This window comes from Chiloscyllium plagiosum, unplaced genomic scaffold (genome assembly GCF_037043375.1).
Source record: "Chiloscyllium plagiosum isolate Xiang-an unplaced genomic scaffold, Cpla_swu_hap1 HiC_scaffold_39, whole genome shotgun sequence".
NCBI classification, from domain to species: domain Eukaryota; kingdom Metazoa; phylum Chordata; class Chondrichthyes; order Orectolobiformes; family Hemiscylliidae; genus Chiloscyllium; species Chiloscyllium plagiosum.
Window position 1 is genome coordinate 91201404 of NW_028270177.1, and position 26039 is coordinate 91227442.

The 26039-nt window shown below is 42.5% G+C and overlaps 1 pseudogene; it reads right to left on the bottom strand.

Moving 5' to 3' along the window:
* LOC148138809 (uncharacterized) overlaps positions 1-21541 on the bottom strand; it is a 55734-nt pseudogene extending 34193 nt beyond the window's left edge.
* Positions 21542-26039: the final 4498 nt, after the last annotated feature.

Below are 26039 nucleotides of genomic sequence, written 5' to 3' on the forward strand. Positions count from 1 at the left end.
CCCTCGTTTGTTTTTTGTTCGGAATTTCTGGCATTGGGTTCAGAGGGAAATCAGGCTGGTTAAACCAGGACAAAGAAGGCAAAGAATGTGAAGGAGATTCCAAAGAGACCGTGCAAATACATTAGGGCGAGAGACTAGACAGGGGCACAATTAGCCCCTTTAGGACCAATAAAGCCGTCTATTTGTTAAACCGCAGGAAACGAATTCTCCACATTGTACAACTATATTACTGCATTATTTACTGTGAAGTACGAAATGTAAGTTAGTGAACTTTGTTAAATTAACAGTGATGTCTCGAAAAGCGCCCACATTCCGGAGGAGGAAGTCCTGGAGACCTTAAGGGCAGAAAAGTAGATGCATCTTCGGGTCTCGAACAGTTGTAACCCAGATGCTTGTGGGTAGCTCAGGAAAAGATTGCTGTATCCGTTGCTAAAATATTCGCATTATCGAAGTTCCATGTGGGGTGCTGGAAGAATAGAGTACACGTAATGCTGTGCCTTCTTTTTTTAGAAATGTTGCAAGAAAAAGCTCGAAAATTCTAAACCTTTGAGCGTGACGTTAATGGTGGATGGATTGTCGGAGGGGATACTGAGGGACAGCAAATCAATTCAGTTGAAATAGCAAGGACAGGTTAGATACTGTCAATAAGGCTTTGTGGTTGGGAAGTCATGTCTCACTTCTTCACAGAAGATTTTTGAAGAGTTGACAATGAAGATTGATGAAGGCAGAGTGGTAGACATTGTTTATTTGGACCTCAGCAAGGCGTTCTACAAAGTTACATATGCTAGATCTGTTAATATGTTTGAATCCCAAATGATCGAAGAGGAGGTAGCCAATTGGGTGCAAAATTGGTTTGAATACAGAAAGAAAGGACAGTGGTTGACGGTTGTTATTTCAGGATTCAGGACCTTGAGCAGCGATGTGCTACAATCAATTCGTGCCGGGTCCATTATGTTTTATCATTTCTCTAATGATTTGAATGTGAATACAAGACGCATTCTTAAATTCATAAATTCATTCGGTGCAGAAAATATAGATTTTTATACCGGCATATCGACCATTGAAAGTGTGCTAAATCTGCCACAGGTACACACAGTCTCCGAACACTCACGCAATGCCCCTGCAGGTTTCTATGGTAATCAACTTAACCCACACTCTTCTGGATATTGTAGACAATTCAGCATGGCGAATCCACCTAACCTGCACACATTTGCGAAGTTGACGTAAAAGGAATTTTGGGAGGAACCCCACGCAGATGCCGGGAAAATGTGCAATCTCCATAAAATGATTTGCCCGAGGCTGGAATTCAATCTAACTCACCAATGCTATGAGGTAACTGTACTAAACATTGAGCACAATACCGCTCATACCCTTGAACTTTATCATACTGGATGCAGTTATGCAAATATTTTTGGAAACGTTCAAGCCAACAGTACCTTCCCAGGCAGTTTTTCACCACATGCTGAGTGAAAACGCTTCTTTTACCCAAATTCCTTCGCAATCTTTGGGCCGTTGCCAAAGGTTATGCTGTCTCATGTCTGATTCCTCATTCTAGCAGAATGGCTGCATTATATTTGCTGTGTCCAAACGCCTTACGAACATATGCAGCTCAATTATGTACACACTTCCGTCATCTCCGAACAATGGAAAACTTTCCAAATCTAACTAGTCTCCACTAACAACTCATTTTCTCCATTCCAGGTAACATCTTGGTGGACTATCTCTGTATGTTCTCCAAGATCAGTTATTAATTTCCCAGTCGCACTTCGATGTCCAGCAATACATGAATTGGTAGATTAAAGAGAGTTTATACGTTACTGCGGATTATATCAGCAATAAATGCTGCTGGTTGTGAATCCTATCATATCTAATGGACCGGTTGGAGAGACAGCGAGAGGCAATGAGGAATTTGCAATAACAACAGTCTGTGATAGATGACAGTTATATGACGTGGAGAAACGTCTCAGATATAGTTACATAGATGGATTAACTCCAGGAAAGTTAAGGCAGTTAGGCAGTTGTTGCAGAAATCTTCTGTGCCTGTCCCCATTTCATGCAAGTTCTGATATGGAAAATGTACAGTATGATCGATTCACAAGGGAACGTAGCACGAACACCCAAGTTTCTGGTATTGAGACTGGCTCTAACGCAACGAGGGGCACGTCGGGTTCCAAGAGATCAGTTGTGTTAGGGGATTCTCCAGTCCGAGGTCCAGACAGACATTTCTGTTGCCAGCAGCATAAAATCAGAATGGTGTGTGGAAAGCCTGGGGCCAGGATCAAGGATGCAGAGAGGATGCAGAACGTTCTCAAAGGGAATAATGGTCAGCAAGACGTCATTGTCCACAGTGGACTCAAGGAAATAGGATGGGAAAAGTTTGAGATTCTGAAGGGAGATTACAGAGAGTTAGGCAGAAGGTTTAGAAGGAGGATCTCGACAGTAGAAATATCTGGTTTACTCCAGTGCCACGGACTAGTGAGGGCACGAATAGACGGATAGAGCAGGTGAATTCCTGACTGAGGAGTTGCTGTATGGGAGAAGGATTCACGCTTTTGCATCATTGGAATCTCTTTTCGGGAGGAAGTGACCTGTACAAAAGGGTGGAATGCACATAAATTGGAATGAGACTAATATACTGGCAGGGTAATTTGCTAGAGCTGCTATGGAGGATATAAGTTAGTAAGGTGGGAGGGTGCGACCCAGGAAGATAGTGAGGAAAGAGATCAACCTGAGACTGGTAAAGTTGAGAACAGAAGCGAGTGAAACTGTCAGGGCATGGTTAGGAAGATGTGACTGGAATATCATAGCAGTTTCAGAAAATTGGCTCAGGGCTGGGCAGGACTGGCTGCCTAATGTTCCGACATACAAATGCTGCACGAATAATAGAAAGGGAGGCAAGAGAGGAGATGGAGTTGCGTTTTTGATAAGGGAAAGCATTACAGCTGTAGTGAGGGAAGATCTTCCTGTGAAATATATCCAGTGAAGTTATTTGGATGCAACTGAGGAATAAGAAAGGGACAATCTCTATTAAAGATACCCTAATAGTCGGAGGGATATTGAGAAACAGACTTGTAAGGAGGTTTCAGCTTCTGTAAGAATAATAGGGTGGTTATGATGGGTTGTTTTAAATTTCCAAACATTGACTGGGACTGCATAAAGGTTTAGATGGAAAGGAATTTGTTAGGAGTGTACAAGAAAAATTTCTGTATCAGCATGTGGACGTACCTACTGGAGAACGTGCAATACTTGAACTACGTTTGGCAATTAAGGCAGAGCAGGTGACTGAGGTGTCAGCGGGGGAGCACATTGTGGCCAGCGACCACAATGTTATTAAATTTAAATTAGTGAACCAAAATGATAGACCAGATCTAAAAGTGAGTGTTCTAAATTGGAGAAAGGGTAATTTGCCGGTATTAGCAAGTACTTTCAAAAGCTGATTGGGGCAGATGTTCGCTGATAAAGGGCCGGTTAGAAAATGGGAAGCCTTCAGAAATGAGATAACAAGATTCCAGCGACTGGCTCTCCCTCTTCGGGTAAAAGGAAAGGCTGCTAGATATACGTAATGCTGGATGACTAAAGAAGTTGAGGATTTGGTAAAGAAAAAGACGAAAGCATATGTCAGATATAGACAGGAAAGATCGAATTAATCCTTAGAAGAGTATAAAGGCAGTAGGAGTATACTTAAGGGGGAAATCAGGCTGGCAAAAATGGGACATGAGATTGCTTCGGCAAATAGAATTAAGAAGAATCCAAAGGAGTTTTACCAATACATTCAGAGCAAGTGCGTAACTAGGGAGAGTATAGGTCCCCTCAAAATCAGCAAGGCGGTCTTCGTGTGCAGCCGCTGAAAGTGGAATAGATACAAAAGAGTATTTTGCAAAAAAAATGTTTACTGTATTAAAGGACATGGAAAATATAGAATGTCGGGAAATAGATGGTGACATCTTGAAAAAATATCCATATTACAGTGGAGGAAATGCTGGATGTCTTGAAACTCATGAAGATGGATAAGTTCCCAGGACCTCATCAGGTATACCTTTGAACTCTGTGGGAAGCTATAGAAGTGATGACTGGGAGTCTTGCTGAGATATTTGTGTCATCAATACTCACAGGTGATTTGCCGGAAGACTGGAGGTTTTCTAACGTGGTGCTAAAGTTTAAGAAGGGTGGTAAGGAGAAGCCAGGAATCTAAACGTCAGTGAATCTGACGTCGAGGTTGGGCAAGTTGTTGGAGGGAATCCTGAGGGACAGGATATACATGTATTTGGAAAGGAAATGACTGATTAGGGACAGTCAACGTGGCTTTGTGCGTGGGAAATCATGTCTCACAAAATTGATTCAGTTTTTAGAAGAAGTTACAAAGAAGAGTGATGATGGCAGAGCAGTAGATGTGATGTATGTGGACTTCAGTCAGGCATTCGATTCGGTTCGCCATGGGAAACTGATTAGCGTGATTAGATTTCACGGAAAACAGGGAGAACTCGCCATTTGGATACAGAACTGGCTCAAGAGTAGAAGACAGAGGGTGTTGGTGGAGGGTTGCTTTTCCAACTGGAGGCCTGTGGCCAGTGGAGTGCCACAAGGAAGATACCTGTTTTCCTCCAATCTTCCCAGCGTCCTGCCTTTCATTAAATTCCGCAAAACCTTTATTTCGTTAGCAAGCTATAAAACCATTTGCGATTGGCCTACCAATCTGATCAATACTTCTAAGCTATGCTTCGTACTTTCGCAGATGACACCAAAATACGTGGTATTGTTTACAGTGAAGAAGTTTATCTCTGATTACAGCAGTACCTCTAGGCAGATTTGCCATTGGGTGGAGGAGTGGAAATATGGAGCGTATCTTAATTACATGTATGCTAATGCTTTTGGAAAGTCAAATCACCCAGACATATACACTTCCAGATCAAGGAATTTGCCCGATTCCCCTGCTCTTCGGATGCTGCCTGACGTGATGTGCTTTTCTATCATCACACTCTCGACTCAGATCTTCAGCATCTTTAGTCCACAGTTTTCTCTGTACAATTCTTGGGAGGGACTGGGATGCGTTAATCTAAAAAGTGCAGTTGTAGTTTGACAGAATAGTGCAGAAGGTGAATTGCGTCCCTACTTTTATTTGGCAACGCATTCAGTTGAAGATTGGGAGGTTTCATGTGTGCAAGACATTGGTTAGGCCACATTAAAATGGTGTGTGTGCGATTCTGATCTCTTTGCTATCGCGAAAGGAAACCCTTGAACATGAAAGTTCGGAAAGGATTGCTTGGAATGCTGAATTTCGAGGTATCAAGCTCGCTGAAGCACAACAGGATGACGGGTGACCTTATAGAGATTTATAAAGTCATGAGGATCATGGGAAGGGTGAGGAACTCAGGTCTTCTTCCACTGTGGGAGTGTACAAAACCTGACAGTATACGTCTAGTGTGAGAGGAGAAAGAACTAAACGGAAAAGAAGTAATGTTTTCACCGAAATGGTGATGCACGTACAGAATGAACTGCCTGGAGAAGTATTGGACGCAGCTACAATTCCATTATCTGGAAATCACCTGGATGATTTTCATGAGTAGGAAACGCTAACAGAGATATGGTCAAATTCTGGCAAATGGGAGGAGGTCAGTTTAGGGCATCCACTCGGCATAGCCACAGATTCACCTGCACCTCCACCCACATCATCTACTGCATCCGCTGCAGCCGGTGTGGCCTCCTCTATATTGGGGAGACAGGCAGCCTACTTGCGGAGCGATTCAGAGAGCACCTCTGGGCCACCCGGACGAACCAACCCAACCAACCTGTGGCACAGCATTTCAACTCCCCCTCCCACTCCACCGAGGATATGCAGGTCATTGGACTCATCCACCGCCAAACCACAACAACCCGACGGTCGGAGGAGGAGCGTCTTATCTTCCGACTGGGAACCCTCCAACCGCAGGGGATGAACTTGGACTTCACCAGTTTCTTCATCCCCCCTCCCCCCACCTTGTCTCAGCCGGATCCTTCCAGCCCGGCACCGCCTTCCTGACCTGCAGTCTTCTTCTTGACCTCTCCGCCTCCATCCTACTCCGACCTATCACCCTCACCTTGACCTCTTTCCACCTATCACATTTCCAACTCCCCTCCTCCAAGTCCCTCCTCCCTACCTTTTATCTTCTCCTGCTGAACACTCTCTGCTCATTCCTGAAGAAGGGCCCGTGCCCGAAACGTCGAATCTCCTGTTCCCTGGATGCTGCCTGACCTGCTGTGCTGTTCCAGCAATAAAGTTTCAACATAGCCATGTTGAGCCAATGATGTGTGTCATGCTATTTAATTACTATGACTCTTTGATGGATTGATACTCATGCTCTCTCCTTCTGGTAATCTTAGTGGATTTATTAATTTGAATTTATAACACGCCAGATAAATTCGAACATCAGAGTGAAATCCACTTGGTAGATTCATTTTTTAAATTTTTTGCTCATCGTTTTATGCGTGGGTTGCTGCTTAAAAATATTAGACAAATGCCGCGAATGCACTGTTCATTACAAAAAAACAGAGATTCTTTTGTAGACGTAAAAAATAATTGGCATCCATACATCGGCAGTTGACATTTACAGGAGCGATTGTAGTGTGAACATCAGAAAGGAAAATATAATGTATTTGTCAAATCGATAACCATACAGAAGCTCGGAGGCATGAAGATATCTACCTATCGATGTGTAAAGTATCGTTGTCAGCTCGCAAGTCTGCAATCCACCTCCTTTCCGGAAATTCATGTGTTAACACTCGTTGCAATCTTATTCAGGAAATATCCCTCCCGATTATGAAAACAACTGCACACTCAGCTCAATTTCATTGAACATGGGTCATGAACAAAAATTCAGCTCCATGTTCCTCCACTGTAAAGCCAAGTCCTCAAACATCAGAAGAATAAATATTGAAACTTCATAAAAGAAGAAAAAGTAAGAAGACTTTTAACTCTCCAATGAAACATGTCGCATGTGAAATTCTGTGGACACGCATCCGAATTTTGCAGCTTTACCATGTTGATCTGATCATATGATAACAGTGTCAATTTTTAAAAATCACACGACTTCAGGTTATTGGCCAACAGGTTGAATTGGAAGTACTAGATTTCGGAGCGCTGGTCCTTCAACAGGTTGTTGTGCAGTATAAGATATTAAGACATAGAATAATAACAACGTTTAAGAGTGATGTAGCTGAAATGATATATTAAAAATGGACTATTTGTTTACTCTCTTATCTTTTAGAATGCCAATGTTGCTTTCAGTTCTTTCATGTGAAAATCGCAGAAGATGTTTTAAAGTTGCATTCTCAAGTGAATTGTAACAACATGTGCTATGGCAGCGCCGATGATGCATTGGAGGTTTGTGGTGCCTGTGTGAGGTGACCTGAGTCCCAATATTCAGACTGAATCTCAACTTCAAAACGGATTCACAGAATCTTACATGCATCCATGCTGTTTTTGAGCCAAGTAAAATATAATTCTGCAAGTACAATTTCACGTCACAAATTAGGGCGGTACAGTGGTTCGCACTGCTGCCTCACAGCGCCAGAGACCTGGCTTCAATTCCCGCCTCAGGCAACTGTCTGTATGGAGTTGCACATTCTCCCCGTGGGTTTGCTCCGGGTGCTCCGGTTTCCTCCCACAGTCCAAAAATGTGCAGGTTAGGTGAATTGGCCATACGAAATTGTCCGTAGTGTTAGCTGAAGGTGTAAATGTATGGGTGGGTTGCTCTTTGGAGGGTTGGTGTGGACTTGTTGGGCAGAAGGGCCTGTTTCCACGCTGCAAGTAATCTAATCTAATTAAATTAGTATGTGTGTGTGTGTGAAAATGTGTCTATCTGTGTTGGGAGCATGAATGTCTGTGAAAGAATGTGTGCATGTGTAAAGGGTATACGTGTGTGAGAGACTTCGGTGTTGGTGTGAGTACAGGAGTGCAGCTGTGAGCGTATGAGAGAGGGCAGCGTGAGAGTACGTGTCTGTGGGAGAGGGGGAAGGAATGTCTATGTGTGTGTTGTTCAATGCGGTCACCTGTAGTGTGACATGAACCTACGGTCCTGGTTGAGGCAATCTTCATCGGTACTGAACTTGGTTACCAGCCTCTCTCAATTGAAAGCAATGATTTGGCGATGCCGCTGTCAGTGAGACAGATTGTGTGGTTATGTGTGATTGTGAGTGTAAAGGCGTAAGGCTCTGTGAGAGGGTGCGTGTTTGAGTGTGGGATCGTATCAAAGAGGGTCTGCGTGAGTGTGTGTGTCTACAACAAAGTTTGAAATTGATTTTGCCTTAAATTTAAGAGGAAATGTTTCAGTCCAGTTTGTAGAGTATTAAGTAAAAATAGGTTGAGGAGAAAGGGGTTGCTAACAGTTGTTGGTTTCAATATTCTCTTTTGGGTTTACAGGAAACAAAAGTTATTTTTCTTTAAGTTGTGCCGTGCTTTTTCTCTTCAAATTTAACAGATTACGGTGCCAGGTGAGATTCTCTGTGTGTCTTTTTTAAAAATTGGCAGTGTGTTTTATAGTGTGGAGGTTCTCGCCTGTGATTTCGATACGATTAGGCAGGTCCATTCTGAGATTTGGACAGGTTTCAATAGATGTGTGGATCGAGAAAATAACAGTAGATTAAAGCATTTGCCGGTTAGTGTCCTGGATCATTAAATCAAACATAGCTGGGACAATTTGTTTAATTTTAGTTACTTATGGTTGGTTAAATTAAAAGTGAGCGTAATGTCTGTTACAATTGGGGAGAAGTATCTGGGGTTTGAATATGATTCCAAGTTTGCAAAGATTGTTTGGAAAGAAAAGATAAAAAAAAGAAGTGGGAGCAGCGGCCGAGTTGAGGTGAACCCGGGAGACTACAGTTAAGGTAAGAGTTTTTTTCAAAATTACTTACCTGTAGCGGGCATCGGTGTTTTGTTTTCTCTCTCCTTCACAGAAAGAGCGGGAGCAGCAGAGGAAGTGACGGCAAGCAGAGGGGCAGCCGAGACCCGGAAGCAGTTAGTGTAAGCTTAGCTGGGTTAGTTTTTTCCCCCTTCAAAAGCGTGAAGGAGAGGAACCCGAGGCACTACACGGGTAGTGCCTCCCACCCGCCCTCCTCCTCTAACCTAATAATAACATCTGTTGTGGCAAGCAGGTAAGTGCTGAATTTTGCTTGTATTATTTAGACACAGTTTTTGTTTAAACAGTTAGCTTTAGAGGGATGGCAGTGAAGGCAGTGCAATGTTCCTCCTGCAACATGTATGAGGTGAGGGATGCCATCGACGTCCCTGCCGATTACACTTGCAGGAAGTGCACCCATCTCCAGCTCCTCCAAGACCGTGTTAGGGAACTGGAGCTGGAGTTGGATGAACTTCGGATCATTCGGGAGGCAGAGGGGGTCATAGATCAGAGTTATAGGGAAGTAGTAACTCCAAAGATGGCAGATAGATGGGTTACAGTGAGGGGGACTGGGAGGAAGCAGCCAGTGCAGGGACCTCCTGCGGCCATTCCCCTCAAGAACAAGTATACCGTTTTGGATACTTGTGGGGGGGATGACTTACCAGGGGTAAGTAACGGGGCTCAGGTCTCTGGCACGGAGCCTGTCCCCGTTACTCAGAAGGGAAGGGTGAAGAAGAGCAGAGCAGTAGTAATTGGGGACTCGATAGTTCGTGGCACAGATAGGCGGTTTTGTGGGAACGAGAGAGACTCACGTTTGGTATGTTGCCTCCCAGGTGCAAGGGTACGTGATGTCTCTGATCGTGTTTTCCGGGTCCTGGAGGGGGAGGGGGAGCAACCCGAAGTCTGGTCCACATTGGCACCAACGACATAGGTAGGAGGAGTGCTGAGGATGTTAGACAGGCTTTCAGGGAGCTAGGTTGGAAGCTTGGAGTTAGAACAAACAGAGTTGTTGTCTCTGGTTTGTTACCCGTGCCACGTGATAGAGATTCGAGGAATAGGGAGAGAGAACAATTAAACGCGTGGCTTCAGGGATGGTGCAGGAGGGAGGGGTTCCAGTTTTTGGATAACTGGGGTTCTTTCTGGGGACGGTGGGACCTCTATAAACAGGATGGTCTACACCTGAACCTGAGGGGAACCAGTATCCTTGGGGGGAGGTTTGCTAGTGCTCTTGGGGGGGGTTTAAACTAACTCGGCAGGGGCATGGGAACCCAGATTGTAGCTTCAGGGTGCAGGGCCTGGAGTGTAGGGAGGTGAGGAACATGGCATCAATTTCCAAGGAGGGTGCCTGTAAACAGGGAAGTGGCTTGAAGTGTGTATACTTCAATGCAAGAAGTATACGAAATAAGGTAGGTGAACTTGCAGCGTTGGTTGGTACCTGGGACTTCGATGTTGTGGCTATTACGGAGACATGGCTAGAACAGGGACAGGATTGGCTGTTGCAGGTTCCGGGATTTAAATGTTTTAGTAGGGTCAGAGGTGGGGGTAAAAGAGGGGGAGGTGTGGCATTGCTTGTCAAAGATAGTATTACAGCGGTGGAAAGGACGATGGATGAGGACTTGCCATCTGAGGTAGTCTGGGCTGAGGTTAGGAATAGGAAAGGTGAGGTCACCCTGTTAGGAGTCTTTTACAGGCCTCCTAATAGTCCTAGAATCATTGAAGAAAGGATTGGGAAGGTGATTCAGGAGATGAGTGACAGTAATAGGGTGGTTGTTATGGGGGACTTTAACTTTCCTGATATTGATTGGGAAAGCTATAGCTCAAGTTCGTTAGATGGGTCAGTGTTTGTTCAATGTGTGCAGGAGAGTTTCCTGACACAATATGTAGACAGGCCAACAAGAGGTGAGGCCATACTGGATTTGGTTCTGGGTAACGAACCAGGCCAGGTGTTAGAATTAGAGGTAGGTGAGCACTTTGGGGATAGTGACCATAATTCGGTGATTTTTACACTCGTGATGGAGAGGGATAAGTGTGTACTACAGGGCAAGAATTATAGCTGGGGTAAGGGAAATTATGATGCGGTGAGGCATGACTTAGGATGTGTGGCTTGGAAAAGTAGACTCCAAGGCAAGAGTGTAAATGATATGTGGAACTTGTTCAAGGGGCAACTATTGAGTGTCCTTGATAATTATGTACCTGTCAGGCAGGAAGGAAAGGGTCGTGCGAGGGAGCCGTGGTTTAATAAGGAATTGGAATCCCTTGTTAAATGGAAGAGGGCGGCCTATCTCAAGATGAGACGTGAAGGTTCAATTGGGGCGATTGAGAGTTATAGGGTAGCCAGGAAGGACCTGAAGAGAGAGCTAAAAGCAGCAAAGAGGGGACATGAAAGGTCCTTAGTACATAGGATTAGGGAAAACCCTAAGGCTTTCTATAGGTATGTTAGGAATAAAAGAATGACTAGGGTAGGAATAGGTCCAGTCAAGGATAGTAGGGGGAAGTTGCGTGTGGAGGCGGAAGAGATTGGGGAGACACTGAATGAATACTTTTCTTCAGTATTCACTCAGGAACAGGGCATTGTTGTCGATGAGAATACTGAGGCACAAATAAGTAGAATGGATGGCTTTGAGGTATGTAGAGAAGAGGTGTTGGAAATCCTGGAAAAGGTGAAAATAGATAAGTCCCCTGGGCCTGATGGCATTTATCCTAGGATTCTCTGGGAAGCAAGGGAGGAGATTGCAGAGCCATTGGCCTTGATTTTTATGTCCTCTTTGTCTACAGGAGTAGTCCCAGAAGACTGGAGGATAGCAAATGTGGTTCCCTTGTTCAAAAAGGGGAGTAGGGATAGCCCTAGTAACTATAGGCCTGTGAGTCTCACTTCTGTTGTGGGCAAAGTCTTAGAGAGAATTGTAAGGGATAGGATTTATGCACATCTGGATAGGAATAATGTGATCAAGGATAGTCAGCATGGTTTTGTGAAGGGCAGGTCGTGCCTCACAAACCTTATTGAATTCTTTGAAAAGGTGACGAAGGAGGTTGATGAGGGGAAAGCGGTAGATGTGGTGTATATGGATTTTAGTAAGGCGTTTGATAAGGTTCCCCATGGTAGGCTACTGCAGAAAATACGGAGATATGGCATTGAGGGTGAGTTGGAGGTTTGGATTAGGAATTGGCTGGATGGAAGAAGACAGAGGGTAGTAGTTGATGGCAAAGTTTCTTCATGGAGTGCCGTCACTAGCGGTGTTCCGCAAGGATCTGTTTTGGGACCATTGCTGTTTGTCATTTTTATAAATGACCTGGAAGAGGGGTTAGAAGGTTGGGTGAGCAAGTTTGCGGATGATACGAAAGTCGGAGGAGTTGTTGACAGTGAGGAAGCATGTGGCAGGTTACAGCAGGATATAGAGAAGCTGCAGAGCTGGGCAGAAAGGTGGCAGATGGAATTCAATGTAGCTAAGTGCGAGGTGATTCACTTTGGGAAGAATAACAAAAAGATGGGGTACTGGGCTAATGGTCGGATACTTGGTAGTGTGGATGAGCAGAGGGATCTTGGTGTCCATGTACATAGATCTCTGAAAGTTGCCACCCAGGTAAATAGTGCGGTGAGGAAGGCATATGGCGTACTGGCTTTTATTGGTAGAGGAATTGAGTTCCGGAGTCCTGAGGTCATGATGCAGTTGTATAAGACTCTGGTACGGCCGCATCTGGAATATTGTGTGCAGTTTTGGTCGCCATACTATAGGAAGGATGTGGAGGCATTGGAACGGGTGCAGAGGAGGTTTACCAGGATGTTGCCTGGTATGGAAGGAAAATCGTATGAGGAAAGACTGAGGCACTTGGGGCTGTTTTCACTAGAGAAAAGAAGGTTTAGGGGTGACTTGATTGAGGTGTACAAGATGATTAGGGGGTTAGATAGGGTCGAAAGTATGAACCTTTTCCCGCGTATTGAGTCGGGTATTACAAGGGGGCATAGCTTTAAATTAAGGGGGGGTAGATATAGGACTGATGTTAGGGGTAGGTTCTTCACTCAGCGAGTCGTTAGTTCATGGAAGGCCCTGCCAGTAACAGTGGTGGACTCTCCCTCTTTATGGGCATTTAAGAGGGCATTGGATAGGTATATGGAGGATAGTGGGTTAGTGTAGTTTAGGTGGGCTTGGATCGGCGCAACATCGAGGGCCCAAGGGCCTGTACTGCGCTGTATTCTTCTATGTTCTATGTTCTATGTTCTAAGTCCCGTTGGAATTACAAACAGAGGTTAGAATTTTGTTTAACCAAGGACAAAAGTCAAGCTGAAATTGTCAAGGAATTACTCAGGAGGGCAAAACGGACAGTGAGATAGCTTTTGCAAATAGAATTATGGAGAATCCAAAGGGTTTTTACAGATATATTAAGGACAAAGCGGCAACTAAGGAGAGAATAGGGCCCCTCAAAGATCAGCAAGGCGGCCTTTGTGTGGAACCACAGAAAATGGGGGAGATACTAAATGAATATTTGACATCAGTATTTACTGTGGAAAGGTATATGGAAGATATAGACTGTAGAGAAATAGATGGTGACATCTTGCAAAGTTTCCAGATTACAGAGGAGGAACAGCTGGATGTCTTAAAACGGTTAAAGGTGGATAAACCCCCAGGACATGATCAGGTGTACCCGAGAGCTCTGTGGATAGCTATGGAAAAGATTGCGGGGCCTCTTGCTGAGATATTTTTATCATCGATAGTCACAGGTGAGGTGCCGGAAGACAGAAGGTTGGCAAACGTGTGCCAAAGTTTAAGAAGGGCGATAAAGAAAAGCCAGCGAACTATAGAACGGTGAAGCTGACCTCGGTGGTGGGCAGGTTGTTGGAGGGAATCCTGAGTGACCGGATGCACATGTATTTGGACAGGCAAGCACTGATTAGGGATCGTCAACATGGCTTTGTGCGTGGGAATTCATGTCCCACAAACTTGGTTGAGTTTTTTTGAAGTAACAAAGAACATTGATGAGGGCAGAGCAGTAGATGTGATCCAAACGGACTTCCTTAAGGCGTTCGGCAAGGTTCCCCGTGGGAGACTGATTAGCAACGTTAGATCTCATGGAATACAGGGAGAACTAGCCATTTGCATACAGAACTCTCTCAAAGTGTAGAAGACAGAGGGTGGTGGTGGAAGGTTGTTTTTCAGACTGGAGGCCTGTGGCCAGTGGAGTGCCACAAGGATCGGTGCAAGGCCGGTCATTTGGTCATTTACATAAATGAGTTGGATGCGAGCATAATACGTACAGTTAGTAAGTTTGCAGATGACACCAAAATTGGTGGTGTAGTGGACAGCGAAGAAGATTACCTCAGATTACAACAGGACCTGGACCAGATGGGCTAATGGGCTGAGAAGTGGCAGATGGAGTTTAATTCAGATAAATGCGAGGTGCTGCATTTTGGGAAAGCAAATCTTAGAAGGACCGATACACTTAATGTTCAGGTCCTAGGGAGCGGTGCTGAACAAAGAGACCTTGGAGTGCAGGTTCACAGCTTTTTGAAAGTGGAGTCGCAGGTTGATAGGATAGTGAAGAAGGCGTTTGGTATACTTTTCTTTTTTGGTCAGAGCATTGAGTACAGGAGTTGAGAAGTCATGTTACGGCTGTACAGGACATCAGTTCGGCCACCGTTGGAATATCGCGTGCAATTCTGGTCTCCTTCCTATCGGAAAGATGTTGAGAGCCTTAAAAGGGTTCAGAAAATATTTACAAGGGTGTTGCCAGGGTTGGAGGATCTGAGCTATTGGGAGAGGCTGAACAGGCTGAGGCTGTTTTCCCTGGAGAGTCGGAGGCTGAGGGGTCACTTTATCGAGGTTTACAAAATTATGAGGGGCATGGATATGATAAATAGACAATGTCTTTTCCCTGGGGTCGGGGAGTCCATAACTAGACGGCATAGGTTTAGGGTGAGAGGGGAAAGATATAAAAGAAACCTAAGCAGCAACATTTCACGCAGTGGGTGGTACACGTATGGAATGAGCTTCCAGAGGATGTGGTGGAGGCTGGTACAATTGCACAATTTAAGAGGCATTGGATTGATATATGAATAGGAAGGGTTTGCAGGGATATGGGCAGGGTGCTGGCAGGTGGGTCTAGGTTGGGTTGGAATATCTGGTCGTTATGGACAGGTTGGACCGAAGGGTCTGTTTCCATGCTGTACATCTCTATGACTCTACTCAAATACTTAGGTGTCAGTGAAACAGACATGTTCAGTGTCCTTGAAAAAAGATTTAAAATACAATTGAGGAAAGGTTTGTGAGATGATAAAGAAAGACAGAATAAAGAGAGAGAAAAAGACAGAAGAAAGGTAGAGAGAAAGACAGACAGAACAAAGGGTGAGGGAAAGTGAGGGAAAGTTTTCACTGAGCAATAAGAGTGAGAATTCGAAGTTGTGAATTTGGAACTTCGTCATCAGAGTGAAGTTAACAGGATGGAGATTAGATGAGATGTTAGTATTATATATAAATATTTCAAATCTCAGCCACATTTTCATGAGAGAAATATGGAAAACCTTCTTCAACTTATTAGAAAAATTGGTGAGCCTGTTGGCGTGGTCCCTGTATTTATGGACAATGCTAGTTTAGACTAAACTGGGAGGTTGGACTAGTGAGGTAATTGCCGCTATGTCAGATGAGAGGGCAAGAGGTCAAACAGGCTATTTTAAGCGCTTATGAATTGATACCAGAAGCGCATAAACCGCTTTCAGAAGCATTAAAATGGAATTAGGTGTGACTTATTTTTTGCGTTTGAAGGAAGTAAACACCTTCATTTCTAATAATGGAGGCCAGACTTAAAGATAGATAAGATCTACGAGGTTCAACGTGAGATTATTCTGCTGGTGGAGTTGAAAATTCATGTGGTGTGTTCCTGTGGGTATCAGAAATTCCAGAATTTTCCAAAAGCATTATGTTAAAAACGGTATAAAAGAAGGAGAATACACCTGAGGATAACTTTCAGAAAGGTGAAAGTTGAGACGGAAATGGAGACCACGTCAGCATATTGCAGAACAGAAATCGGCGAAATGCAGTAGATTGTGTAGTCTGTGTATTACACCGCGGAATTATTAGAAGGAGAATATGAACTCGATAGATTAAACTAGATTCCCTACATTGTGGAAACAGACCCTTCGGCCCAACCAGTCCATACCGACCGTCCAAAGAATAACCCACCCAAACTCGTTTCCCCCTGACTAATGCACCTAACACTTCAGGCAATTTCGCACGGCCAATTCATATGGCCTGCTTATCTTTGGACAGTGGAAGGAAACCGGAGCACCCGGAGCAAACCCACGCTGACACTGGGATAACGTGCAAACTCCACACAGACTGTCACATTAGGTTGGAATCGAACCTGGGACCCTGATGCTGTGTGGCATAAGTGCTAACCACGGAGCCACCGTGCCGCCCATGGATGTGTTCACTGTGGTGTTTGAAAGACTCAGGCTTCGGTTAAAAAAAACATTTTTATTGGCCTGGACTGCACGAGGATGTTGTTAATCTTCGCCAAACGTCCCATACATGCCAAGTGGTCGGTAGGTTACCGGCGGAAATAAAGCCAAGACCTTTGCTAACAATTCCCGCACGTGAAGAACGTTTCACACGGGTTATGAAAGATTGTGTCGGATATCTGCCGAGAAATAAAAATGGGAAACAGGTTTCGTTAACCATAATGGCTGTGTCTACCAGACTTCAAGATTCATTTGAATTATGAGAATTAAGGCAAAATGATTGGTCGAGGAGATCGTCGCTTTATTCACGTGTTATGGGCTACCCAGAGAGATTCATTTGACTCAATGTTCTAATTTTACTGCAAGCCTAGTTATGGATTTGGATTTTATTCAAGTACGTATCATACTTAATCCAAGAGAGCATTAGAAAGCTGGCATGAGACCTTGAAGACCATGTTGAGAGCATACTGTCAGGATTACCCGAATAATGAGGATGAAGATGTCCAATTCGTATTGTTTGCATCAAATGAATATACTCAGCCTACTCCCTTCGAGTTAATATTCTGACATGAAGGTGAGGACTCATGAAATTATTTAAAGTAAACTTGACAAGACCAAAGCACAAGACCTAACAATTTGGTTTTGCATCTGGTGAGAGGAAGAGGTTATGTCGAGCAGGTGATATTGCTAAAACGTTCCAAAAGGGACCACAGCATAAAATGAAGCAGTTTCCATATACAAGCACAAACTCGGACGTTGTCTTTAGGTTATGACGTGTTAGTACTGTTGCCAGTGATCGGACACAATTTAAAGTCAGGTTGAGTCGCCCCTGATAAATTTAGAAAAATGTTGAGTTAGGTGAACTATCTCATAAAGTTGTTGACTTGTTGAAACTGTATTACACTGGAGAGAAAGAACTAATGAAACAGATGTAAGTTACTGCTCAGCAGAGTGCGGAATCAAATCCAGATGCTGTGGATTTTGATGTGACTCAAAATATATTTCAAACTAAGAAGGCCCTGAGGGGTGGGAACAGGATACACTATCTTCCTCGGACTAATGAACACAGTTGAAAGTTTGTTACTGTAGTATGCGGACATATGTATGAGTCTAATGCATGGGAAGAATACGATTGTAAATGAAGTGGATATAGGGAATGCTGTTCAGATAAAGCAACACCCCAATCAGCTTCACACCTCCAAAGCCAGCGAGGTCAAGAAGGGTGTGGTAACCAAAATCAACGAGGATGGCGTTGAACTGAGCCAGAATGCATAAAGTTCAATGATGTTCTTAGATACCAATGCCCACATGCAAATAACATTTCACACGGATTATGAATGAATGTGATGGACCCCTGCCTGAAAATAAAAAAAAAGTTTTCATTATCCACTATGGTTGTCCCTACCAGATTCCAAGAGGCAATTTGATTATAAGAATTCAGGCAAGCAGATTGGACTCAAGACCAGACTGGATTCAACGATTTTGCTTGAATTATTGGAAGTCCACACCGTTGCAAAATCGGACTCATAATCAATGTCGAGATTGGAGGTCTGTATGGAGAAAATTTGACAAGCAGTTATATCAGCAAGTTGGACAAACTGTGTGTTTATGACAAGTACATTTACCAGTGACAGTGAAAGAAATTTCTGGGCTTGCAAAGTCAAGTGAACTGCAACAAGTCAAAGTGATGCACTTTGGAATGAATAACACACTCGCCAGATTTCAAAGGCTCACAAACAAAGTTGTCGAGTGGTTAACAAACTGTGAAGTCTGTTTGGTGTTTCGTAAGCACTGGTAGGATCATACTGTGCAGTTTAAACGAACACGAGAGGCGAAATTGGCAATAACATTAAACAAAACAGAAGACACAAAAGCAGAGGTGACGTTCTTGGGACATAGCAGTGGTCCTGGAAAGTTGACCACACGGAACCCAAAGACGAAGGCCATAGATGAATTCTACCTAATAAAGTATGGATAACGTAGTTATCTATTCAATTATGAAATATATTTGTCTGGCAAGACGTTAATGTGAACTTAGATTAAAGTCATACACATGTCATGGTGATGCTGTTAAGGCAAATAAGAAATTGAGCCATTTTTTTGTTATATTGGTCCATTTGCTTTCTTCAGGGGAAGGGGTCATGAAGGTCTATACGCGTACTGTATTTTTAAAGGAGACAGGAAGCTAATCCGGAAATAGAAAAGCTCACCTGTAGAGAAGGTCTTAATATGTAACATTTGGTGTCCACAAACACTTTGCACGGTGTTGCCATGCACCTAATAAATTCAATTAATTTCAGTCGTACCCCAGATAATAAATACCAATCGAATTTCAATTTTTCAATTTGGGATGCCATCAAACCAATTAAATGATCCAATGTTTTGGGGAATAAAACCGGACATTTTGAAGAGATTGGAAGAGAATAGCAACGACTACCAACAACCAAACTGCTATCTGTATAGCTATCTGAAAGTTCCCTTCTAAAAACAAATATATGCAGCAGAACACTAATGTCAAACCAGAGAAATCTACAAAGAATGTTCGAGATCTGGAGATGATAACGGGTTTTCAAATTGATCTTGACGTAAATTTAAGAGGGAATGTATCAGGCCAGTATTGTTCCATGATAGTTAAAAGATAGAATTAAGAGGATGGTGTAAATAGTTTTTGGTTTCAGTATTCTCTTTCAGACGTATACAATAAAATTGATAATTTTTACTTTAAATGGTGACCTTTGGGATTATTGTTTTCCTCTCGAGGTTTAACGCATTGCAGCAAGCGGTGAGGGTCTCTGTGTGTCAGTTTTCGAATGATCAGAGTGTTTTAACCCCTGTCATAACCAAGTCTTCATGCATTTCTCCACGATAAACACAGGGAGGAAATATTCATTGAGAACCTCGCCCATTTGCGGTCGTTAGACAAAAATATAAACTCACACTCTTACTCTTGAGAGGCCATAATCTTTCTGTAATAATTATTTTATCTCAGCCAAAGCTATCTCAAAGCCTTCATCAATAAACTCTACTGTCCACTGCATACCTCTAGGGAATCCTTTGATCATAGCTGTCTTTACGTTGAAAATAAAGCCTTTATTCCTTCATTGCTGATCTTCTGTTCAAGAAAGTAAACAGTGATATTTCAAAAAATTAAGAAAAGTCAGCATTGCACTGTCTTTTGGAAAGCTGTTGGAGCGTATTCTAATGGACAAGACTTTTGATGTTTCGAACCACCAGGCCTAATTAGACACAGTTAAAATACCTTTCCGCAGGCAAGGGCATGTCTTATTAACATGATTGAATGTTTCGAGGAGGTGATGAAACTTGTCGTTTATGGTAGTGCTGTTGATATTATCGACCATGGACTTTACTGAGACTTTCAGCAAAGCCCCTCATGATAGAGTCGTCCAGAGATTTAAATGCATGGGATCCACGGTGAATGGGTCGCATGAATTCTTTTGGTTTTGCCCATACGAGGCAGAGGAACGTGGTGGAATAGCGGAGTTTTGTCTTCTGAAGGAAGTCCGTGACAAGTGGTGGTCCATAGTTATCGCGACTGGCAGCTCTGCTGTTTCTGGTTTGCATTGTGGACATGGATGAAATTGCAGATTGGTGAGTTTGTAAGTTTACAGATGAGATAAGGTTCAGTGGTTTCTGGGAAAGTATAGAAGGTTGTCAAAGAATCGAGCAGGAAGTAGATCTGTTCCAGGTATGCACGGAGATTTGGCAGATGGAGTTGAGTCCAGTGCTGCACTTGGAGATCATGCCTTAAGGAAGAGTATATAGTTAATCGGAGGAACTTGAAGAGCTTTTATTTGAAGAGGGATTTTGCTTTCAAGTTCAGTGTTCCTGAAAGTGGCAACATAAATCGACAGGGCAGGAGAACAGGTTTATGACATGCTTGTCTTTATTGTTCGGAGAATTGTGAGTAACAGTCAGAATTGTGAGTAACAATGTGGCAGCTTGATAAGACATTAGTTCGGCTTCTATTAGAGTTCAATTCTGTTTACCATGTTACAGGAACGTTATGGAGCTTTGGAAATGGTGCAGAAAAGATTTACCAGGATGCTACCAGGATTTGAGGATATGAGCGATAAGGAAATGCAATTAAAAAGCTCGGGTGTTTTCTCTCGTGAGGCGGAGGTGAGGTGAGACTTGGCAAAAGGCTACAGAAATATGAAATTAATGGATAGGGTTATTGGCCTGAGTCTCTTCCCCACAGTGAAGTGTCTAACTTTAAATTACATGCATTCAGGTGAGCGGATCAAAGTTCAAAGGGAGATATGAAGATTACGTTTCTTTAATGCAGTGAATTTTCGGAGTCTGGAATGTACTGTCGTGATGTCGGTGGTGGCAGAAGAGGGAGCGAAGAAAGCCTTTAGGTATGCACGTTAGAATGCAAGTCATGTAGGGATATGGACAAAGGGCAGGCACAATGAATTAGTTTAATTTGGATGCATGTTCAGGACAACGTCATCCGTCGAAGTGTACGTTTCTGTGCTTTCCAGGTCTATGTTAGTTGTTCCAAGTTCCCGGAATTACGTACTTGTGTATCTAAGATAACCCGACATCGTTGGAAGAGTACATTTTTCAATACAGGCATGTGAGTACACGTGACAATTTATGTAACTCAATTAAAATTAATTCAATCCTTACTTCTACGCCTTTTCTTCAGAGCGCTGTTTTCCCCCTGTTGTTTCATGGAAAGATTTGGATTTTCCTTCGTTGATGTGCGATACCGGCAGTCATGAATTGATGACCAAAATGAATATTGACTCGGGGGTGGGGTGGAGGGGGGCGGTGGGGTGCGGGGTGGATGAAGAAATAGACTGTCTGGTTTCAAAGAATAAAGCCAGGTAATGTGATTTTCAGATTGTTCTATAGTGAAAGGACATTACTTCTATATTACAAACAGACAAATTTCAGACAACTACTCAAATTTCTGTTATCGTCCTTCTGCAGTGCTTGTTTATCTCCTCTCCGGATACGCATGAAATTCTCCTTTTACTCTGAGGCAAAGCATTCCAAGTTCCAAATACATAGCATCAGCAAATGTCTATAATGTATGTTTCATTCACTTACCAAGCTTCTGAGCAATCTGTACTTTGATGAAACCTCCCATAAATGATAAGAAGCCTTCGCATGTCCACTTAACTCTTGGTACCTCAGTGTGATTAGATTCAATTGCTGATTTTCCGTCCTTTAATTTGGGTCTAAATGCCATCATAGAACATAGAATCTAGAACATCGCAGCACATGACAGGCTTTGCAACCCTCGATGTTGCCCCGACCTGTGAAACCAATCTGAAGCCGTTTTATCCTGAACTATTCCACTTTCATCCGAATGTTTATCCAATGATCATTTAAATGCCCACTAACTTGCCGAGTCTATTAATGTTACGAGCGGGGCATTCGACGCCGTGAGTGTCTATGAGTGACGAAACTACCTCTGACATCAGACCTATATCAATGAGCCCAAAATTTAAATTTATGCCACATCGTGTTGGCCATCACCATCCGAGGGAGAAAGCTGTCAGTATGCAACTTGTCTAAACCTCTAATAGTCTTACATGTTTCAATTAAGTCACATGTCAACCTTCTTCTCTCGAACGGAAACAGCCTCAAGTCCCTCAGCCTTTCCTCGTCAGAACTTCTTTCCATACTCAGCAATATCCTGGTAAATCTGCTGTGAGTCCTTTCCAAAGTTCCCTCGTCTTTACTGTAATGCAGTTACGAGAACTGCGCGCAATACTCCAAGTATGACTGCAACAGAATTTTGTACAGCTGAAACTTAACCACGTGGCTATGACCATCATTCCCTCTACCAAAAATGCCAATACTACATGTGCCTTCTTAACAGCCATATCAACCTGAGTGGTAATTTTCAGAGATCTATGCACATGGACACCAAGATCTCTCTGTTCATCTGCACTGTCAAGAATTTCCTCCAGCCCACCACTCTGTATTTCTGTTGCTCTTTCCGAAGTGAATCACTTCATACTTATCCACAGTAAGCTCCATTTTCCACCTCTCAGCCTAGCTCTGTAGTTTGTCTCTGTCGCATTGTAACCTGCAACATCGTTCCTCACTATCCACAAATCCACCAACATTAGTGTCATTCACAATTTTCCTTACTCATTCTGCTACGCCCTCATCCAGATCCTGTTTCAAGATGACCCACTGCAGTGGCCGAAACAGATACTTTCATTACACCACTGGTATCTGTACTCAGGATATACATTTCCCATCAACCACAACCCTCTGTCTTCTGTCAGTTGGCTGATTTCTGATCCCCACATCAAATCACGCTCGATCCCATGCCTCTTATTTTTTTGTGCAATAGCTTCCGATACGGATCTAAAACCAAACTTGAATGATCAAAACATCCCAACACAATGCAATGGTACAGGCTTGACCCTCTCAAAGTATTTTCAGAAGGTGACTCTGACTCTTTTTTGTATAAAGGTTGATGTGAAGTGAGTGTTCCCCATCTGATACAAGTCATCAAAGCACTGGACTTTCAGGCAAAAAAAAAAAAACAGTAATTTCAGGACAACAGTTGTAGCCTCAACGAATGAAAACGTAATTTTGAATAACGTAACTGTTGACATACTGCACCAATCCGCTCCAATAGCTATTAGTAATTAACTGTTCCAATACTGTAAGAGCACATGAATATATCCATGGCAAAAACAAATCAAACACAGACATTTACAGACGGAAGGAAACAACTTCAAAGACATAACCTTCAATATAAATTCAGAAAAGTGTTTTAAAGAAGCTGGCGACTTCCCTGCACTCCACCAACTTGTGTCTGCTGCAGCTAAAATAAAGTCGATAAAAAGGGCATGAACTGAGAGCACTGGCCATTCCTTTTCCAGCTTTAAACGGAAAAGTAATGCATGAAAATAAAACTGTTGGACTATAACCTGGTGTGTTAGTCCAACAACGATACCTCCAAATCATTATTAAAATCGACACTGCGGCAGCTATGCCTTTATGACCTCTTCATATAAAAAGACAGAATATCATTTATAAAGTACCAGCATTGTCACAAGCAAAATACGTTTTTTTTTCTGATCCTACGTCTCTCGCAAAGGTATTGATGTTGAATTCCATCCGCATATTCTCTATCATTAGACAGTTGCTTAAATATCGTAGAAACTATGCATGTCGTCAGTAAGGAATATGATATTTATTCAGTGTTCTTTGTCTAATCCCAGGCGTTCAGATGAGCTAGAGTAAATTTCCAACTTGTCTGGAATGAGTTACTGGATAAGACGATTGCATTCTTCACATGTGATACATGAAAAAATATCCAATGTGGTAAGTCAATCTCTTCATGTGCATTTTCCTCTATTCGCCACTAAGTATGCAATTTCAGAAACTGGACAAATATTCGAATTTGATAAGCTACGATATGCGTAAGGTTTCCACACTTGGCAGCGAGGAAGCACGGAGTACAATTGCTAAACGTATTAATAACAAAAATAGTCAGGAAGCAGTGTTACTTTTCACAAACTTCGTCTGTCTAAATTCTGAAATAAGGTGATGTACATGACATCTGGCGTCCAATGCATAGAAAGTACAACGAAAGTGAAGTCGAGAATGTCAGGGCCAGATCTTATTTTGTTTCATTGTGTTCTGCAAAACAAAAACATTCTAAATGAGCCGAACTAATGGAAGTGATGATTTGACGTAAGCGACTCAATGGAGGTCTGATGTGTGCATAAATACAGCTTAGCATTACCATGTGTTGGTCATATGGCAGCCAGAGACCTTCTACAACTACAACAGTCATTCGTTTTCAGAAATGAGGAAACCACCTGTTGCAAGAGATTTACTATCCACTTCTTGCAGCTGCTGGTCTTCCAGGTAAGCCATTGATCGTGTTTCTTTCTGGTTTATTTTACTTTACTATTGTAAACGTTGAATACTCTATTTTTTCCACTGTCAGTTTTCACAGAAGATTATCAAACCAGTGATTGAACATTTTCGGCTTCTGCATTTTAAATGGGAGCATAACTCGTGTCATAACAATTGCCACCAATGTGCCGCCTGCAAGGAGTTGTGTCGTTCTTTAGACAGTCTGGTAATACCGAACAAAATGATGACTACAGCAGCATATTAAACCTTTGTGTAAATGTCATGTTTTGTAAATCACTCAGAATGTGTTCACATCCTCTTAATAAATATTTACACCTCTATTTCAATCATGCTTTGCAATATTGCTGACTCTGTCTCTTATATCTGTCTTTATTACAGCGAACACGATGACTATTTTAATTCTTTTACGAAGAAACTGTGGTCTTTCCAAATGCATCACTGCTTATATCGTGGCCATGGCAACATCGGATCTATTGGTCATCATCAATAATGTTGTAGTTTATCGCATTTTCAGTTATCACTTTCCATTTTCATTCTTCTCCCTAACACCTGTTTGCAAGCTCATCATATACATGACTGTCATCAGTCTCGATTTAACTGTTTGGTTCACTGTATCCTTCACATTTGACAGATTTGTGATGATCGGCTGCCATAGATTTAAAACATTATATTGTACCGAAAGAACTGCAACCACGGTATTAATAATCATTTCGGTCTTGACTTTGTCAAAGAATATTCCAGTTTTGTTTGCACATAAGCCAGAGGAAATCATTGATGGAATCCAATGGGGCTGCCGATCAAGCGTAGCATCATCTGCATGGGGAGCGTTGGTCTGGATTTATAGTGCCTGGCTTGGTTGGCTTCCATTTCTCTTAATTTTCTCGTTTAATTCTTTAACCATCCACTGTATCGTGATGGCGAATCGAACTCGGATTAGGCTCCGTGGTCACAGAAATAGGAATGAAAGCAGTGCAGAAACGGAGAACCGGAGGTATTCCATCGTTATATTATTTTCGGTATCCGTCAGTTTCATGTTACTTTGGTTGACATATTCTGTTATTTTGGTCATTACCAGACTGGCAAACCCTAATCATTACAGAGGTGACTTTAACGACCCTGAATATATGGCAACTGAAACAGGAAATATCCTCAAGTTGTTGAGTTGTTTCCTGAATCCCTGTATTTATGCCACAACCCAGACAAAATTCAGAGAAGAACTGAAGAATGCAATTCAATCGCTGTTGAAACAAACTCTCAGAGTATTTATAAAAAACGTGGACAAGAGCAATATATTTTAGCAGAATCTCTTTGTAGCTGAGGCCAGATTTAACCCTGTTTTCCTTAATTCCCCGGGTTGATTAGATTAGATTAGATTAGATTAGATTAGATTACAGTGTGGAAAAAATACTTTGTTGTTAAAAATACTTTGCACAATTATCCCTTAGATTTTCAATCAGCGTTTTGACATGTGATAATTTCTGCTTCGTGCGATTTTTGTTTGAAATATACATATTACACATCCATTGAAAAGTGACATTTCCAAACCAGGTCTCAATGTTCTAATACATGAATATAAAATGGATACCGTGATCAAATACATCAGTCTACAATCATACTCATATTTAATGCTTTCAGTTGAAATTATCAAAGATAGTGTTGATTCAAATTGGAAACTGGTTATTTTTGTGCACATTTTGCAAGGAAGAGATTTTATAGTCTGACAAAATTACACATTTGAACGCCATAGTCGACAACTTCAAACAGGCAAAAAGAAACAAAGGAAACGTTCTTGCGGTCCTGGCTCTTGTACGATACGGAACGGAGCATTAATTCAT